The 21,137-nt window shown below is 42.0% G+C and overlaps 1 long non-coding RNA gene across 1 annotated transcript in view; it reads left to right on the top strand.

The window, feature by feature from the left end:
* The window catches only part of LOC141271306 (uncharacterized), a 73,835-nt gene extending 53,537 nt beyond the window's left edge, over positions 1-20,298 (top strand). The window contains exons 4-5 of the long non-coding RNA XR_012321888.1: positions 13,438-13,543; positions 19,723-20,298. This is a non-coding gene — a long non-coding RNA (uncharacterized lncRNA). The remainder of the gene's footprint in view (positions 1-13,437; positions 13,544-19,722) is intronic.
* Positions 20,299-21,137: the final 839 nt, after the last annotated feature.

The raw sequence follows: 21,137 nt of genomic DNA, 5'->3' as shown, positions 1-21,137 counted from the left end.
CAGCTCTCGGTGGACTAAAAGGACCTGACATGACGTCATTTATCATGTGACGGGTCAAGCGACCGCCGACGTCGTGTGCCCCCTCACATGACTAAATTACGTCATGGCATTTTCTTTTTAGACCATCGCGAGGTGCCGGCTAGCCAGGACGCATCGCTAAGGACACCGGAGGCCATCAGAAGGTAAGTATAATGTATATTTTTTATTTTATTCTTTTTTTTTTACAGGTACTATGGTACCCGGGTCCGGAGGAGAGTCTCCTCTTCTCCAAACCAGGGTACCATCTGCACATTGAAACGCATGTAATCCTCATGTACAGATGCAGTGATGCGGATGTCATGCAGTCCAATGCACGTCAATGGCGGCGAAAACGCCGCGATTCCGCAAAATAATTGCTAGTGCAGCGGATTTTTCGGCAATGATAACCTGCAGCGGAAATTTCCGCAGCATGTGCACAGCACATGCGGATTATCATTGGGGAACATGGCAGACCTTTTACCAATCGTTTTTTAAGCATTTCTGCAGCGGAATTGCCTACGGAAACACTTAAAAAACGCATAGTGGGCACACAGCCTCAACTGCAATCAGTATGTTTATGTCTAAGGCCTCACTCAGACATCTGTTTTCACATACATGTTCTACCAGTGATTTTCATGTATAGTCTTCAGGGCTGTTCACGTTTGTAGATTTTTTTTACGGACCGTGTGTTTGCCCAAAAATCACAGAGACATGTCCATTTTATTACCAGTATCATGGCTGAAAATTACTAATACAAATATGTAAATATGCGTCTCTGAAAATCACGGACAGCATACTGATGTGCTGTGATTAATACTGTAATGGATAGGAGAAACGTTATTTGTTTATTTGTTCCTTTGTGAAAAACAATTATGAAAAATTGATGGTAAGAACTGTCACTGAACAAACACTGATGAAAACCCGAATCCAAAACACTGATCACACTTGGATCATATTTTGTGTTTGTGAAGAAACACAGATGTCTGAATGAGGCCTATGTATGATTTTAATGAATTTGGTGGGGGGTGTTCACTCCTGCAGTCACACCATGTGCGCCTCTCCACAGAATTGGTTCTCAGATACAAGGAGTAGGCCTGTTAAAGCAGTAAAAAAATAAACTTTTTTCTTTATATGAAAAGTGTATACTGACGTAGATGGACAGACCTCATACATTAAGGTAGACATCAAAATGTAAGCAAACATAGGTCTACACTGGGCACACGTTTTGTATAGGTTTTGAAAGTATACACCCAACACGTCTGCAGATGCACAGAGGTAAATCTAACCTTAGGGCTAGTTCAGATGTAGCTGTTTTATCAGTGTTTTTCACCAGTAGAGCTCATACCTATTATAGTCTATTGGGCTGATCTGCGTATGTGAAAACCAGTGACCTGTGAGTGAGACCTTACTGCATTTTATTCCCCATAAAGCTCAATGAGGTTGAGCAGCAAAAGCACAAAGAAACGCATCAATAACGCACATTTTAATGCTGAATTGCTGCTGTATTTTTCAGGTGATTGCATTTTTTCAGCATATGAACATGCACCAGTCTTAGTAAAAATGTGTGTATATATACACTGCTCAAAAACATAAAGGGAACACTTAAACAACAGAATATAACTCCAAGTAAATCAAACTTCTGTAAAATCAAACTGTCCACTTAGGAAGCAACACTGATTGACAATCAATTTCACTTGCTGTTGTGCAAATGGAATAGAAATTATTGGCAATTATCAAGACACCCTCAATAAAGGAGTGGTTCTGCAGGTGGGGACCACAGACCACATCTCAGTGCCAATACTTTCTGGCTGATGTTTTTGTCACTTTTGAATGTTGGTTGTGCTTTCACACTCGTGGTAGCATGAGACTGACTCTACAACCCACAGAAGTTGCTTAGGTAGTGCAGCTCATCCAGGATGGCACATCAATGCGAGCTGTGGCAAGAAAGTTTGCTGTGTCTGTAAGCGTAGTGTTCAGAGGCTGGAGGCAGTAACAGGAGACAGGCTAGTACATCAGGAGACATGGAGGGGGCCGTAGGAGGGCAACAACTCAGCAGCAGGACCGTTACCTTCGCCTTTGTGCAAGGAGGAACAAAAGGAGCACTGCCAGAGCCCTGCAAAATGACCTCCAGCAGGCCACAAATGTGCATGTGTCTGCACAGTTAGAAACCAACTCCATGAAGGTGGTTTGAGGGCCCGACGTCCACAGATGGGGGTTGTGCTCACAGCCCAACATCGTGCAGGACGCTTTGCATTTGCCACAGAACACCAGGATTGGCAAAGTCGCTACTGGCGCCCTGTGCTCTTCACAGATGAAAGCAGGTTCACACTGAGCACATGTGATAGAGTCTGGAGACGCCGTGGAGAGCGATCTGCTGCATGCAACATCCTTCAGCATGACCGGTTTGGCAGTGGGTCAGTAATGGTGTGGGGTGGCATTTCTATGGAGGGCCGCACAGCCCTCCATGTGCTCGCCAGAGGTAGCCTGACTGCCATTAGGTACCGAGATGAGATCCTTAGACCCCTTGTGAGACCATATGCTGGTGCGGTTGGCCTTGGGTTCCTCCTAATGCAGGACAATGCCAGACCTTATGTAGCTGGAGTGTGTCAGCAGTTCCAGCAAGATGAAGGCATTGAAGCTATGGACTGGCCCACCCGTTCCCCAGACCTGAACCCGATTGAGCACATCTGAGACATCATGTCTCGCTCCATCCACCAACGTCACGTTGCACCACAGACTGTCCAGGAGTTGGCGAATGCTTTAGTCCAGGTCTGGGAGGAGATCCCACAGGAGACCATCCACAACCTCATCAGGAGCATGCCCAGGCGTTGTAGGGAGGTCATACAGGCACATGGAGGTCACACACAATACTGAGCCTCATTGTGACTTGTTTTAAGGACATTACATCAAAGTTGGATCAGCCTGTAGTGTGTTTTTCCATTTTAATTTTGGGGGTGATTCCAAATCCAGGCCTCCATTGGTTAATAAATTTGATTTCCATTGATGATTTGTGTGTGATTTTGTTGTCAGCACATTCAACTTTGTACAGAACAAAGTATTCAATGAGAATATTTCATTCATTCATTCAGATCTAGGATGTGTTGAGTGTTCCATTTATTTTTTTGAGCAGTGTATATATATATATTATGTAGATAATACTTAATTAGCAGTGTAATAGCAGTGTGTGTGTATAATATATATATATATATATATATATATATGTCATAAAAAACACGACATATATAAGTTACAGTATCTATAGGGTCACTATAGAGAGGGCTGTAGCTAACAGTAATAAATCATATGTTCACAGAGAAGAGAGTAACTAGAACCGGCAGAATGTAGTAGACATAAGTCATCGCCGTGGAAGGTTAGCACAGGGCGGACACTGCATGAAATCGAGGTCCCGGCTCCATCCACAGGAGCAGCAGTGCAGGTCGCAATGTTGGTGTTCCCTATTAGGTCCGCCCCGGGAGTGCCGGCCTCTGATTGGTGGGCGGGGAGTGGCACCTGGTGCAGCAGCTGTTCCTGCTCAGTCAGTGTAGTAGAGTAGGAGCTGTGGGTGTGCACTGTGCCGGTAAGTGCTGTGTCCGCAGCCTGTGTGCTCCATGCTGTGTAGTGCAGTGGCTCCTCGCTTATAACCTCCACTTACCATAGTACTGAGGACTGCACTACATTCATTACTGCTGCCCCATGTGTGACAGGAGGATGGCAGCTCTGTCTGTAAGAGGAGCAGCTCTACTGATGTATTATATTGTTATATGATCCTTATCACTGCTCTGTCATTATTCCATTAACCATTCTGATGATAGGATGTACGGCAGTAGAAAATTGTGACTGTAAGGTTATGCTCATCTGCTTTTGCACTGTTTTTAGCAGTGTATTTGGTCTATAGAATATGCAGTGTTTTACAGCACCCGTATAATCAGAGAGTTCTGAAACCTTGTTCACACGCTGCATTTTTCTTCAGCTTATTCTGAACCCGGCTGCTCTTTTTTTGCCAGACGCAGCATGTCCGCACCTCCAGTGTTTCCTCAACACTTCACATCCATTAAAATGCAAATAAAAACGTGCTTATTGTATGAAGCATTTTTCCTGCCACCACTCTGATTTTTGGTGCTGAAAAAACTGCAGTGTGTGAACATACCCTAAGGCTGCGTGCCCATGTAGCGTTTTTCAAGCGTTTACGCTGCGGAATTTCCGCAGCGTAAACGCTTGTTAAACGCTAGGTAATCCGCTCCCCATGGTCCCCAAGGGGATTCCGCAAGTTCTATGCCCACGCTGCGGATTTTTCCGCAGCGTTTATGCTGCGTTCAAAAATCCGCAGCATGTTCATTAATTTTGCGTTTCCGCAAGCGGAATTGCCTTGTGCAATGCATTAAAAACGCAAGTCAATTCCGCATGTGGTAAACGCGCGATAAGCGTGCAATAAACGCGTGCGGAATTCCGCATGCGTTTTTCCGGGAGAGGACATGTGGAAATGAAGCAGAAATTTTCTGCTTCATTTCCGCAACGTGGGCACATAGCCTAAATGGTTACTCCTCATCCATTATAAGACACTTAGTTCTTTTTTTGCCACAGCTGGGGGGGTTTTTTTTATAGGCAAACTTTACGTCTAAAAGATAAAATATATCTTCAGCCCTTTCTTATTTTGCTTTAATATTTGAAATATTTTTTTCTAGAGCTGCTAGGCTGTGTTCCCACTATGAGCTTTTGGTGATTTGTTGATGTTGCAGATTTTCTGCGTCATTTCTGCACCCATTAAGTAAAATAGGTAACTTTATTTTTCAGTCTATACCACGCTCCCCAAATTTTGGGGTGGAATATAGGAAAAATATATTTTTTAAAAAAATGGGGGTCCGTCTTATAGTCTGAATAGTTATGGTATTTTACCTGGAGGGTGGTGGAGCGGGGGTCACAGGAGGCAGGGTCCTTCAGGAAGCCGGTGCTCCAGCAGCGGGGAGTTGCAGTGGTGGTGGAGCAGGATCACAGGGCCCTCCGTTCCCTCCCTCAGGAACCTGGCGGCTGCAGCAGAAGAGGTGAGATGGCTGAGGCCCGGCGTCTGGCTGGGGGCCGGTGAGCGGTGTGGCCAAGCAGCGTGCGAGGCTTTACTGTGTGCTTGGCCAGAAGCTGTGATCTACAGGAAAATGGCCGCCCGAGCTACCAGTCTGCGCTGGCTCAAGTGGCTATTTTCCTGTAGGTCATAGCTTCCGGAAGATGGCCACACACACTGGAAAGCTGCACATGCTACTCACTAGTCCCCAGCCAGACACCTGCCCCTACCAAACACCAGCCTGCAGCATCTCACCTATTCTGCTGCCGCCGTCAGGTTCCTGAAGGAGGGAGGGAATGGAGGGCACTCTGATCCTGCTTCACCATCACGCAACTATCAGGTAAGCATCTTTGTAAGAAAGGCTGTATGATCCGATGTGAAAGTTTTCTTGTCTAATCTGAAAATAGTTTTGAGTTTGGTGTAACTGGACTCATAAAATGCTCTTTTAAATTTGACATTTAGAAAGACATTTTGATATTGATTTTCATGGTAAGTACACCAGTCTCACCAGTTTTAAGAGACATAACACTGTTATACAGTGATTTTTGTGCCAACGATGTCTGAATGGTTTTATATTAAGTTTATGGTCCCGATTAAGAATATGACTTTGTTTTTGCCGGATTGGCTCTAGTTTCTGAGATACCATATTAATTAATTACAATAGAATTCTGGCTTCAAAAAGTCACTTTTATAGCATTGTAAGCCTACAAATTGAAATACAATATAATTATATGAGATATTTCATTACCTAAGACACTGTTAAAGAGTCAACAGATCAAAAGCTATTGCATTTGTTGTCACAAAAGTTGCATTGGGGAAATGCATTATTATCATGAATGAATTGTCTCAAAAACTAGAACCAATTCAACAAAAGTATTGGCTTTTTTTTTTTAATTCAGCACCCCCAAAATACCCTAAATCCATTCAAAAAACATAGGCACCTAAAAAAAATATATATTATTGTAGACCTGTGTAATTAATACATTTTGCAGAGTGTAATGTGAAAGCTGCTAAAAGATCCACTTTTTAGGTGTTTTCCCATTTTAGATATTTGTGTCCATAGAATATTCCATAAATGTCTGACAAATGCTGTTTTTACATTTGTACTCCACACCTTTCTTCAGAATGGCTGTTCCCTATCCTGATTTTACGTTTATTTCTGGAACTCCCATGGAAATCAACGAAGAGGACCACGAATGTGTACGGCCATCTCTCTATTCATTGGAAATTGGAGTGCATCTGTCAGACAGTGATATCCTGTGGATAGGCAATAACTATTTATGGTGGAAATACCCTTTTACTAGATTATTTAATGTTTAAGGGGGTTTTCTATGAGGCGAAAAAATTTTAACCTGAAAAGTTTGTGTTGAAAATAATTTCAATGCGTTTTTTTTTCTGGTCCCATATCCTGGGCGCATGCCACTCATTTGATTTCAGGTTTGCGGTCGTGGTGCCAGTTCAGCTTACTACAATTATAACTTTACATTGTGGCATCCCGTTCCCACCATCTTTATCCTGGCATTATACCTCCCTGTTCTGTAAGGCCAACGACTCATCCTTTTTCCATCTATATCCACCTCATACATCTCTTGCTGCACTAATATATTATATTCCCATTACATCCCCTTGCACCATGTCCACCTCTCCATATGTGAAGGGCTGGGGGCTACAGGAATGGTGCACGGTTTAGAGCTACTGCGGGGTAAGTACAGTCACTATGGAATATGACCGTCCTCTATAAGATCTGTGATATGCGGGGACTTTAGAAGAGAGAGCAGAAAGAACAGCATATAAAGAAGACACAGACACAATGAGTAGAGTTTACTAATTTTTATTCTTATCCATTATCAAATTTAGTATAATTTAATCATCCAGTGCCATTATAGGATTTACTGCATAAAAAGGATGTGAACCAGAGGAAGGCAAAACAACCCCATGTGTGGGGAAAAATTCCTTCCTGACCCCAAGTACTGGCGATCGGCTAATCCCTGGTTCACTGCAGTGTCAGCTCTGGATGGACCCTGTCACACCTTTTTATACATATCTAATACATATATTTCTATCTTATCTTTATATCTAGACTAAAGCTTATGTTTAACTAAGGGCGAACTTTCACTGGTCGATTATCGGGTATGGGCGTTCTTAGGAAATGTCATTTTCTGATAATTGTGTACACAACAAGCACAAACTAACTCATATTCACACATATATACACTCACATCCATACACTGTAGGATAATATGATCATACACATATGCTGAATGCACATATAGTTACACTCACATAAATGCATACATGTATACAATGTGACACACAGTTACACCTACATTCACACACATGCACACTGTGACACATACACATATATGCATACATGTATACAATGTGACACACAGTTACACATATATTCACACATGCACGCTGTGACACATACACATATATGCATACAATGTGACACACAGCTACACATACATTCACACACAAGCACGCTGTGACACATACACATATATGCATACATTTATACAATGTGACACACAATTACACCTACATTCACACACATGCACGCTGTGACACATACACATATATGCATACATTTATACAATGTGACACACAATTACACCTACATTCACACACATGCACGCTGTGACACATACACATATATGCATACATGTATACAATGTGACACACAGTTACACATACATTCACACACATGCACGCTGTGACACATACACATATATGCATACATGTATACAATGTGACACACAGTTACACATACATTCACACACATATGCACGCTGTGACACATACACATATATGCGTACATTTATACAATGTGACACAGTTACACATACATTCACACACATGCACGCTGTGACACATACACATATATGCATACATTTGCAGATACGCATGGAGACACTCGCAGACATACAGTACATTCTTTCACATATATCACACTGAGAAACATATATACTTAAATTCATACAAACATATACATTTAATCACACCCACATAATACATACATGTGGACTATGTAGTTTACATATACACACATTATGACTGATTTACACACATTAACAGAGAGTGATACAAGCACACATATGTACATTTCATATCCGTGTAAATACACTGCTCAAAAAAGGAAAGGGAACACTGAAATAACACATCCTAGATCTGAATGGACAAAATATTCTCATTGAATACTTTGTTCTGTACAAAGTTGAATGTGCTGACAACAAAATCACACAAAAATCATCAATGGAAATCAAATTTATTAACCAAAGGAGGCCTGGATTTGGAGTCACCCCCAAAATTAAAGTGGAATAACACTGCAGGCTGATCCAAATTTGATGTAATGTCCTTTAAACAAGTCAAAACGAGGCTTAGTATTGTGTGTGGCCTCCAAGTGCCTGTATGACCTCCGTACAACGCCTGGGCATGCTCCTGATGAGGTTGCGGATGGTCTCCTGTGGGATCTGCTCCCAGACCTGGACTAAAGCATCCGCCAACTTCTGGACAGTCTGTGGTGCAACGTGATGTTGGTGGATGGAGCGAGACATGATGTCCCAGATGTGCTCAATCTGGTTCAGGTCTGGGGAACAGGCGGGCCAGTCCATAGCTTCAATGCCTTCATTTCGCAGAAACTGCTGACACACTCCAGCCACATGAGGTCTGGCATTGTCCTGCATTAGGAGGAACCCAGGGCCAACCGCACCAGCATATGGTCTCACAATGGGTCTGAGGATCTCATCTCGGTACCTAATGGCAGTCAGGCTTCCTCTGGTGAGCACATGGAGGGCAAAGAAATGTCACCCCACACCATTTCTGACCCACTGCCAATCCGGTCATGCTGAAGGATGTTGCATGCAGCAGATCGCTCTCCACGGCGTCTCTAGACTCTGTCACATGTGCTCAGTGTGAGCCTACTTTCATCTGTGAAGAGCACAGGGCGCTAGTGGCGACTTTGCCAATCCTGGTGTTCTGTGGCAAATGCAATGCGTCCTGCACGGTGTTGGGCTATGAGCACAACCCCATCTGTGGACGTTGGGTCTTCATACCACCCTTATGGAGTCAGTTTCTAACCGTTTGTGTAGACACATGCACTTTTGTGGCTTGCTGGAGGTCATTTTGCAGGGCTATGGCAGTGTTCCTCCTTGTACAAAGGCGGAGGTATTGGTACTGCTGCTGTGTTGTTGCCCTCCTACGGCCCCCTCCACGTCTCCTGGTGTACTGGCCTGTCTCCTAGTAGCGCCTCCAGCCTCTGGACAACCCACAGAAGTTGCTCAGGTAATGCAGCTCATCCAGGATGGCACATCAATGCGAGCTGTAGCAAGAAGGTTTGCTGTGTCTGTCAGCATAGTGCTACCTCTGCCTTTGAGCAAGGAGGAACAGGAGCAGCTCTGCCAGTGCCCTGCAAAATGTCCTCCAGCAGGCCACAAATGTGCATATGTCTTTAAAACGGTTAGAAACCGACTCCATGAGGTTGGTATGAGGGCTGGACATCCCTGGGTTCCTCCTAATGCAGGACAATGCCTGACCTCATGTGGCTGGAGTGTGTCAGCAGTTCCTGCAAGATGAAGGCATTGAAGCTATGGACTGGCCCGCCCGTTCCCCAGACCTGCATCCAATTGAGCACATCTGGGACATCATGTCTCGCTCCATCCACCAACGTCACGTTGCACCACAGACTGTCCAGGAGTTGTCGGATGCTTTAGTCCTGGTCTGGGAGGAGATCCCACAGGAGACCATCCGCAACCTCATCAGGAGCATGCCCAGGCGTTGTACGGAGGTCATACAGGCACTTGGAGGCCACACACAATACTCATCAGGAGCAACCTCATCAGGAGCATGCCCAGGCGTTGTAGGGAGGTCATACAGGCACGTGGAGGTCACACACAATACTGAGCCTCATTTTGACTTGTTTTAAGGACATTACATCAAAGTTGGATCAGCCTGTAGTGTGTTTTTCCACTTTAATTTTGGGGGTGACTCCAAATCCAGGCCTCCATTGGTTAATAAATTTGATTTTCATTGATGATTTTTGTGTGATTTTGTTGTCAGCACATTCAACATTGTACAGAACAAAGTATTCAATGAGAATATTTAATTCATTCAGGTCTAGGATGTGTTATTTCAGTGTTCCCTTTGTTCTTTTGAGCAGTGTGTGTATATATATATAATATAAATATATATTAGTGCTCAGCATAAATGAGTACACCCCACCTTGAAAAGTAAGAATTTTATCAATGTCTCACTGAATACAAGAACATTCTCCAGTTTTGACAAGACTGAGTTTCATAGAACATTTTATTAAGACATCACAGTAAGGTTAATAATATAACTTTCATTACAAAATCTTCAGTTTTATTCAAATTAGTTGATGCAAAAATGAATACATTCTACATCAAATATTCTACATCTAGTATTTTGTATAACCTCTCTGATTTTTTAAAAACAACACCAAGTTGGGAACATTTTGCAACTTCTATCTTATTCCATTCTTCAAAAATGACCTCTTTTAATGCCTGAATGCTGGTAGGAGAGTGATTCTCAACTTGTCTTTTTTTAATTCCCCTTAGGGCTCTTCCACATGTCAGTGTTTCCTGTACTTGTAGTGACAGTTTCCACACGTACCGGAGAAACTGACACCCCCAGGCCCATTCAAATGAATGGGTCTGTGCACATGTCAGTGTGTTTCCAGGGACCATGTGTCTGCGGGACCTATACGTAGACATGTCCGTTTTTGGCCGGCAGAACCCACGGATCCATTCAAGTCAATGGGTCCGTGTACACACATACCGCACACGGATGTCATCCGTGAGACACGTTCCTGCGCTTGGAAATCAGCAGTACAGTTCGCGAGATTCCAAAGCGCCGGGTGCTGAATGCTGCCCTCACCATTGTTCCCTGCTGGCACCGTGATCAGCATCAGCAGGGACAATGATGAGAGTAGTAGTGTCTGCTCCTGCAGTGTCCAACTGTAAAAATAAAAAATCCTTATACTCACCTGTCCTAAGTGTCCCCCGCTGTAGTCCATGTGACCGGTCACGCAGAGGAGCCGGGGAGTATGACTACTGCAGCGAGCGGGCCCCGGACCTCCACTGAACTCAGTGAGCAGTTTCCTATCAGTCGCTGAGCACAGCTCTAGGGCCGGCTCGCTGCAGCGCGTCATTCTCCCAGGCTCCTCGGCGTGATCGGTGACATGGATTACAGCGGGGGACACTTGGGACAAGGGAGTATAAGATTTTTTTATTTTATTTTTACAGTTGGACATTGCGGGAGCAGACACTACTACTCTCATCATTGTCCCTTCCGGTGCTGATCGCAGCGCCAGCAAGGAACACTGATGAGGGCAGCACTCAGCACCCGGAACTTGGAAACAGTGCTAACTGTACTGCTGATTCCCAAGCTCCGGTACGTGTGCTCCTGATGCTGCACATGGACACCATACAGTGGCCACATGTGTGTCACACGGACACAGATATCTCCAGTACTGGAAATATCAGGATGTGTGAAAGAGCCCTTAGGTGTTTGATTGGTTTTAGATCAGCATCACTCTCCATCCAGCATCCAGGCTCTAAACGAGGTCATTGTTGAAGAATGAAAAGGCTAGATGTTGGAATATGTCGCCATCTTGTTCATTCCATGCCTAAAAGAGTTGGTGAGATTCTTAAAAATCATGGAGGTCATACAAAATACTAGCTGTAGTAGTTTTTGATATGGGTTATATTCATTTTTGTATCAACTAATTTGAGTAAAACTGAAGATTTTATAAGGAAAGTTATATTATTAACCTTATTTTCATGTTATGGGTTAAAGAAATGTTCTATGAAATTCAGTCTTGTCAAAATTTATGAATTTGTTCTTGTATTCAGTGAGACATTGATTAAAATGTAACCTTTTAAAGAGGCATTCTCATTTATGCCAAACACTATGTATATGTGTGTGTGTGTGTATATATAATGTATGTATGCACGTGAATATGGAAAATACATATGTCTGTATCAATGTATGTTTATATGTGTAAATGAGTCATAATGTGTGCGTGTGTCTGAGGCAGATATTAGAGCATGTGTACATGTAATGCAACTGTGTAAGACGGGGCATGTACTAATCCTTTACAAGGGAAATTGCACCTGACACTGGCTAGTGACATTGTAGATTGGATATTAAAGGCAAAATTAAAGGGCAGTGACATGGAGGTATATATATCAGTGTCCTGCCTCTGCTGAAAGCTATAAATGCTCTGTTACTTGAATGCAAATAAGCAAGACCTGAGAAAAGTTTGATGTATGTATCATGAATTATTTCTACTATACATACTCTGACTTAGAAACCCCTGAATAATTATACATATTTTATTTTCATTTATTTACTATAAATATTACAAAACTATAAGTACCCATACTTATTCCTTCTTACCTATACATACCCATGCTTATTCTTTCTTACCTATATTTACCTATGCTTATATTTTCTTACCTATATTTACCTATGTTTTTTTTCTTTCCTATACTTATCCATATTTTTCCTTTTTTACCTATACTTTCTTGTTACCAATACTTATCTTTGGTTACCTATATTTTCCTATACTTATCCTTTCTTACCGATAGTTATTCTTTCTAACCTATACTTGCCTATATTTCTTCTTTCTTATCTATTCCTATCCTTACTTATCTATACTTATTATTTTTTTTCTTACTTTTATTGAATTTTTTACCTAGATTTATCTACACTTATCCTTACTTACCTATGCTTATACTTTCTTAAATATACCTTTTTTAGCTATACATATCTTTTTTTTTATCTATAATTATATATTTTTTTATTTTATTTACTTATCTTTTCTTACCTATACCTATCCTTTTTTACCTACAAATATTTTTTTTTACTTATACTTATCTTTTCTTACCTATACTTATTCTTATCCTTTCTTATTTATACTTATCTGAACAGAGTGTTTATGAAGGAGGCAATCCTGGCCCTTGCTCTTCTCATAATCCTTCTTGCAGGAATGCGGGGACAGGCGCAGCAGGTTGTTTCCGCCTCTGTACTTGTACTGCGTTCTTCTGAGACAGGTTGTTCTTCCACTGTCGTAGTGATGTTTTCTTCTGAAATATGCTCTGTCTCCGGTACCTATAAACACAATAAAGTAAAGCTAAATATGGTGGCCCCTATTCATCATATGCATTTTTGTTAAGTCACTTTCATTTCTTGTCATGTGGTTGCCTTTTCTGATGCCGAATTCATCTAAATGGAGCATGCGATTCATTAATTTAGCATTAAGTAAAAAAGGGTTTCTCTCTGTCTTGAAATTTTTTTTGTGACCTTTCCTGTACATGATGCTAATGTAAATCATGTCCCTTCAGTTCAGTATGAAGATACACACAGGATCATCACTACCACCACTTACATCATCCTCTGGGATCCTGATGCCATCATCCAGCTTCATGTAGATTGGCTGCAATCCAAGAGGTAAGAATTAGTTTGTTTGTATTTATTCTTTAATACTGTTAAGGGGCTGTGTAGCGTTGGTGGAATTTTTATAGCGTATTTTATCCTAAGACACTTTTAAGATTTGGCTACACGTGCCAGTTCTAGCAGTTGTAAAGTGACCAAAAGTATGAGATTTGCTATATGAGTGATCAGGTCAGCAGAGCATTACATACTGTTTGGATTGTGCATTCTGCCAAAAATTACACCTGTACTGAACAACCCCTTTAATTTCAGTCATTTTATTAATTACACATACTGTTGCACACTAGGAGTGATCATTTAGAGATGCCTTCAGGGCCATAGGTAAGGGAGCACTTATATACACTATGGTGCCAATGAGGCTCTTACCCCGTCATCATCTTCATAATCATCCTGATCCTTATAGAGGAAAAGAGGAAAATTAGAAATTGTATTGGGAAAATGTAGGGGCGCTCTCAAATCTGCACTATGATATTATTCTCCTCGGCTCCTCTGCTGATCGGTCGCATGGATTACAGCCGGGGACACTTAGGACAGGTGAGCATATGGATTTTTTCTTTTATTCTTATTTTTACAGGTGGAGACACCAGGAGCGTACACTACCACTCTCATCATTAAACCCTGCTGGTGCTGATCACAGTGCCAGCAGGGAACAATGATGAGGGCAGCGTTCAGCACCCGGTGCTTGGGAACAGCGCTAATTGTACCGCTGATTCCCAAGCGCCAGTACGTGTCACATGGATGGCATCCGAGTGCGGTACGTGTTTACATGGATCCATTGACTGGAATGGGTCCATGTGATCCGTGCTGTTGTCCAAAAACGGACATGTCAGCGCGTGGATCACACAGACACACGGTCCGTGGAAACACACTGACGTGTGTGCAGACCCATTCATTTGAATGGGTCTGCGTATGTCAGTGTCTCCAGTACGTGTGGAAACTGTCACCACATGTACCGGACACACGGACGTGTGACAGAGCCCTAACACAGTGTTCTCCAACCCAGTCCTCAAGAGCCACCAACAGGTCATGTTTTCAGAATTTCCTTAGTATGGCCCAGGTGATAATTGCATCATCTGGACAGGGAAGAATTCCATCACCTGGGCAATACTAAGGAAATCCTGAAAACATGATCTGTTGGTTCTTGAGGACTGGAGTCAGGGAAACGCTGCTCTAACGCATAGGCAGCTGACAGATGAACTTCATACATCTTACTCCAGCATTGGATCAACGCCGGTGTGTAAATCACTCGCTATGATACATTTTCCCTCGTACTTATATCTCTGCCGTAAAGTTGGAATACACTTTAATAATATGATTTGCTCATATCACTTACGTAATATTCAGTCATCCTTAATCCATCGCCTCTCACCTGTTGGAAAGAGAAAAAAAAATATTATTTGTAACTAATCTGTTTAATACCAACAGATCTAAAAGAAATCAACACATAGTTTCTGTTACATTTTTATTAAAGCCAAATCGGGTCATCCTTTATATGTATCTGCCCTCCCACTGCACATTATACGTTATCATATATCTGTGCCAAATTCCTCATCAATCTTGGCGGGATCTGGAAAATTGCTGCTTTTTGTACTGAGGTTAAGGGTTTGTTCACACCTATATAGTCTCTGCCATTTTGACTCCAAAAATAGCTGAGCGCTCTGACAAAACATCAGAGCCTCTGAACATAAGGCCAAGTTCACACAGCTTTATTTTCGGTCTGAGTGCTGTCCATAAAAAACTGACATCACACGGATGGCATGAGGACCAATGTCATTCAATTAGTTGATAGGATCAGGGTTTTTTTCATGGATCGAATCTGCGTGCAAAAACATCTCAGCATGCCTTAGCTTCTTCTGTATACCAGGTGAGACTCATAAGTCTATGAATGCGCAAAAAAATTGGATCCAATACTGATAGCGTAAGATTTTTACGGATACAAACAATTCTTTAACATAGGAAATTGTATTTGGTCATGTAAATTTTCATATGCCATAGGGATGAAAATTGAGATGAAAATCATGTTTTTTTCTGGATGAAATCAAACATGTACAGTACAGTACAGTACACAGCCAATCTAATAGATGAAAGAGCCTGGCACTGACCTCTTCCATGAAGCGGTCCAGCAGGGAAGAAATGCTGATCATGGAGGTCTCGTCATCGTCCTGCGGCTCCATCTCTATATGGGGGGCGATAGATCGCTGGTTCCTGGGTAGAGATTAGAAATATATTTAATCATGTAAGAATATGTCATATTCCAGAGCCACCAGTATAAAGGAAAAAAGTGAGACCATAACATAAACCTAGAAATGTGCTGATTAAATAGCTATAACAGAGAGAATACAATATCTGATGCCCGACCACATAAGTCCAATATGCAGGATGACTGTACAAATCTATATTCCCCTGCGCCATGAATTCAGAGATACGCCATGAACAAGACGTGTTTATTACTCATCTGATCCCAGCATCTTACACCAGTTATGGCCCTTATTCAGTCCAGTGGGTTTCCTGTTTAATCCCCAAAGAACTGAGCAAATTTTCATTTTTGTGATTATGTTTTTTCCTCACTTTCTTCCAAAAGCCATAACCTTTTTATTTTCTTCCTCCTTGAAAAGGAAACGTGTAGAAACATGGTGGCCCATCCTCTTGGCGGATTCTACTCTAACCATATACTTATCTAATAAACCTGGTATCACCTTTCGGGGGAGTAAAAACCTCCGTGATCTTGTGTAGAAAAGTCACTATCATAATGATCCAATCATCTTTTTGGATAAAGTTCACCCTCGTCTGGGATGTTCACCTTGTGGCAGATGCATTTCCTGTCCTAACATTGAACACCAATAAATCATTTGGGCCCAGTCTAGAATCAACAACTCCAATATAAATAATACAAAAATTAACTACATGGCCCAAGTTAAAAATTGGCAAAACTTTATTGAAACATATAAAGGACAAAAATGCACAAGGTAAAAACTAAAAGACACACCGCAGATAACAAATAGGTGAGACACCTGGACCTATATACTGTAGAGAGAGTTACAAAAATATTTTTCACAAAGCTCCAACCGGTAATGTACAACGTCAAATATATGATAGACCATTACATGTAAAAGTAAACAACGTTGAATACATATATGGTTCACCACATGTAAAGAACAGATATAGATAGAGTAGCACAACCAATAAATTAATACAGGTAAATAAATATTAATAGTGTCCTTGTGGAACTGTGTATATTGCACTAGAAAAACCCATACTAAAACTACCTAACGTGAACACAAGAAGAGACCATATTTACCAGGGTGCGTACTTCTGAGGTCCAGGCACCCACCACACACCCGATGCGCGTTTCGCACAGGAAATGCTTAGTCCAGGGGTGATTGAATGCTGCAAGGGGTAAGTATTTAAATGAATCCTGGCCAATAAAGCCCCAGTTCTGCTGATTAATAATCATACTCAGCCGCGCTATCGCCACCTGACATACAAGCCACGCAACCCCTGACCTTATGTCACCGTTGTCATGGGTACCTGTATAACATCTTAGCCGCGAGGCAGCAAACCACCGGAAGAAAATGCCAGTGGCAAAAAGTACTTCTCGTTAATCAGCAGAAATAGGGCTTCATTGGCCAGAATTCATTTAAATACTTACCCCTTCCAGCATTCCATCACCCCTGGACGAAGCATTTCCTGTGTGAAACGCGCGTTGGGTGTGTGGTGGGTGCCTGGACCAATTTTTAACTTGGGCCATGTAGTTAATTTTTGCTTTATTTATATTGGTGTTGCTGTCCTAACATTGAATACACTGACCAGGGGCGCACATAGAAGTCATGGGGCCCCATAACAGAAGTTCTAATTGGGCTCCACACAGTATGATGGACCCCACACAAACCTTCACACTGTATAATTTCTTGCATACAGTATAATGGCCCCCACATAGCCCTCCAAAAATTATAATAGTCCCTACATAGCTCTCTATATACTATAATGGACCCCACAGTCCTCCATATTATATACTGCACCTCATAGTCCTCCATACAGTATAAGTATAATGCACTGCTCATAGTTTTCTGTGCAGTATAATGCGCTCCCCATAGTCCTCCATATAGTATAATGCGCTCCCCATAGTCCTCCATATAGTATAATGCGCTCCCCATAGTCCTCCATATAGTATAATGCGCTCCCCATAGTCCTCCATATAGTATAATGCGCTCCCCATAGTCCTCCATATAGTATAATGCGCTCCCCATAGTCCTCCATACAGTATAATGCACCTCATAGTCCTCCATACAGTATAATGTGCTCCCCATAGTCCTCCATACAGTATAATGTGCTCCCCATAGTCCTCCATACAGTATAATGTACTCCTCATAGTCCTCTATACAGTATTATGGCCACCACAACGTACCCATTGATTTAAAAAAAAAATACAATACTCACCTCTCCTCCTCATTCCCCCACTGCACATCTCAGCGTAGTGGACGCTATGTAATGACGTCAGCACGCCCGCTGCTCTGAGATGTCAGACGCCGAGGAAGAATGATGGAGGAGGAAGCGTCAGCTGACGCTCCAACTTTCATCAGTGCATTCAACTGTATCAGATTCCAGGATGAAATTGCGATGACGGGCGGGGGACAGTTCCGGCGCTGGCACCGGAACCCCCGGCTCACAGGCCCCATAGCAGCCGCGTGGTCTGCTGCCTTTGCTGGTTCGCCACTGGCACTGACGCCTTTTGTGATTCCACAGAACTGAAACATTTTAACATCATGCATCAAATATCTCTGCACCATCTGATATTCGCATTTTTACCACCTATGTAGATGTACAAGTTTTATAACATCCTTAGTTTTTTATCTATATATTACTGTGCATCTACACAATGTTGCTTTACTATGTGCTTGGTTTTTACACCTTGCACCGTTTATTCTGTTTTCAATTTATGTGAGACCCCTATACTCACTTATTTTCATATATATGTTTTATATATACTTCGTTTTTTCTTCCCCCTCTTCCCTCATCTATCCATCCCTCCTTCCCTTTCCCCCTTCCCTCATCTATCTATCCCTCGTTGCCTTTCCCCCTTTCCTCATCTATCTATCTCTCGTTGCCTTTCCCCCTTTCCTCATCTATCCATCCCTCCTTCCCTTTCCCCCTTTCCCAATCTATCCATCCCTCCTTGCCTTTCCCCCTTTCCTCATCTATCCATCCCTCCTTCCCTTTCCTCATCTATCCATCCCTCCTTCCCTTTCCCCCTTTCCCAATCTATCCATCCATCCTTCCCTTTCCCAATCTATCCATCCCTCCTTCCCTTTCCCCCTTTCCCAATCTATCCATCCCTCCTTGCCTTTCCCCCTTTCCTCATCTATCCATCCCTCCTTCCCTTTCCTCATCTATCCATCCCTCCTTCCCTTTCCTCATCTATCCATCCCTCCTTCCCTTTCCCAATATATCCATCCCTCCTTCCCTTTCCCCCTTTCCTGATCTATCCATCCCTCCTTCCCTTTCCCCCTTTCCTCATCTATCCATCCCTCCTTCCCTTTCCCTCTTCCCTCATCTATCCATCCCTCCTTCCCTTTCCCTTGTTTCCCACCCCCTTATTTCCGTACATATTTTACATTGTGGACTCATATCCGTATATTACTCTTATCTAATGTAATGCAATCATGCCGCTTTGAGGGGTATAAACATTGATCTATGTGTTCCCTTATTCACATTCACTCATCATTGCTTGTTTGGATATATAAAAATCACATTTTTTTTTCTCTCTTCACCTTTCATCACACGCATTTATAAATTAGACACTTTTTATTATATTCAATGCATTATTTACATTATATTTTCATTATATTTCATTCATCAATCATTTTCCATTTCATGTTGTTTTTCTGAACTTGTCACTATAGATATTATCATTAATATGTATCTTATTTATGGCAATATTAATATCCTTATGTCATAATATCACATAATGTGGTCTAGTCACTATGCTGTATACAATTAATATGAAGCTCCTTTGCACCATCTTGTGGCCTTTTTGGGGTATTACGCTCCCTCTATGCACATTGTTGATTTCTCTCAACTATGAATGCTAGACTACTTTTGCAGCTCGGCCCTGCAGCATGCATGCACATCTGGTGCCCGGCCGGTTCTCCTTATCCTGTGTTTTTTGTGCCCTTCAGCGTTGCAGCTTAGTTGATGTCATGATCTGTGAAGTGACGCAGGTCGCGGCACGCTCCCAGACTTCACCAGATCACGCATGTGTCACTACACGTCGCCTTCCTCTCCTATTGGCTAAAGCTGCATTGTTATACTCCCTCTTCCTGTGATGACGCCACCTCCTGACGAAGACATCGCCAGAACCAGTGTCCGGGTGGGCGCATTGCAATGAAGCTCCTGCTATGAACCAAGTATGTACTAAACTTATATTTTTCCATCCATCCTGAGTGTACGCTGACTATTTGAGCTTGCCATGCATGGGATATATATTTACCTTTTACCCCAGCCTTGTATACTTGACCATTATTTAGTCTCAATTCCCCCCTGTATATTCTGATTGCATCGTAAATATTATATATGTATTTTTATACATATTTGCTTATATATATTTCTGATAATGGTTACAGCCAATATACTATATTAGTGATTTTGTACTAAGCAGTGAGTCTCTTTTACATGTTCGTATACACTATTTTACTATTTATATTTGTGATGTATGCCATCTTTCTGTTTTTTGTATGTCCAATACACCTTTCTACTTGATCAATAAAGTTAATCTTTCATGACCTATTTTTAAGACTCGCTATATTGACTTGATTGTTTTTTTTTTTTGTGTCCCCTCTATAAATTTTGTTTCTGATTAATCTGTTGGCGCTAATGTCTGACATATACAGTACAGACCAAAAGTTTGGACACACCTTCTCATTTAAAGATTTTTCTGTATTTTCATGACTATGAAAATTGTACATTCACACTGAAGGCATCAAAACTATGAATTAACATATGTGGAATTATATACTTAACAAAAAAGTGTGAAACAACTGAAAATATGTCTTATATTCTAGGCTCTTCAAAGTAGCCACCTTTTGCTTTGATGACTGCTTTGCACACTCTTGGCATTCTCTTGATGAGCTTCAAGAGGTAGTCACCGGAAAAGGTTTTCACTTCACAGGTGTGCCTTGTCAGGTTTAATAAGTGGGATTTCTTGCCTTATAAATGGGGTTGGGACCATCAATTGTGTTGTGCAGAAGTCTGGTGGATACACAGCTGATAGTCCTACTGAATAGACTGTTAGAATTTGTATTATGGCAAGAAAAAAGCAGCTAAGTAAAGAAAAACGAGTGGCCATCATTACTTTAAGAAATGAAGGTCAGTCAGTCTGAAAAATTGGGAAAACTTTGCAAGTGTCCCCAAGTGCAGTTGCAAAAACCATCACACGCTACAAAGAAACTGGCTCACATGAGGACCGCCCCAGGAAAGGAAGACCAAGAGTCACCTCTGCTTCGAGGATAAGTTTATCCGAGTCACCAGCCTCAGAAATCGCAGGTTAACAGCAGCTCAGATTAGAGATCAGGTCAATGCCACACAGAGTTCTAGC

This window comes from Phyllobates terribilis, unplaced genomic scaffold (genome assembly GCF_046119375.1).
Source record: "Phyllobates terribilis strain yellow unplaced genomic scaffold, ASM4611937v1 Scaffold_5__5_contigs__length_657084704, whole genome shotgun sequence".
Taxonomy (NCBI): domain Eukaryota; kingdom Metazoa; phylum Chordata; class Amphibia; order Anura; family Dendrobatidae; genus Phyllobates; species Phyllobates terribilis.
The sequence above is the reverse complement of the archived record's forward strand: the minus strand, read 5'-3'. Positions and strand labels throughout refer to the sequence as shown.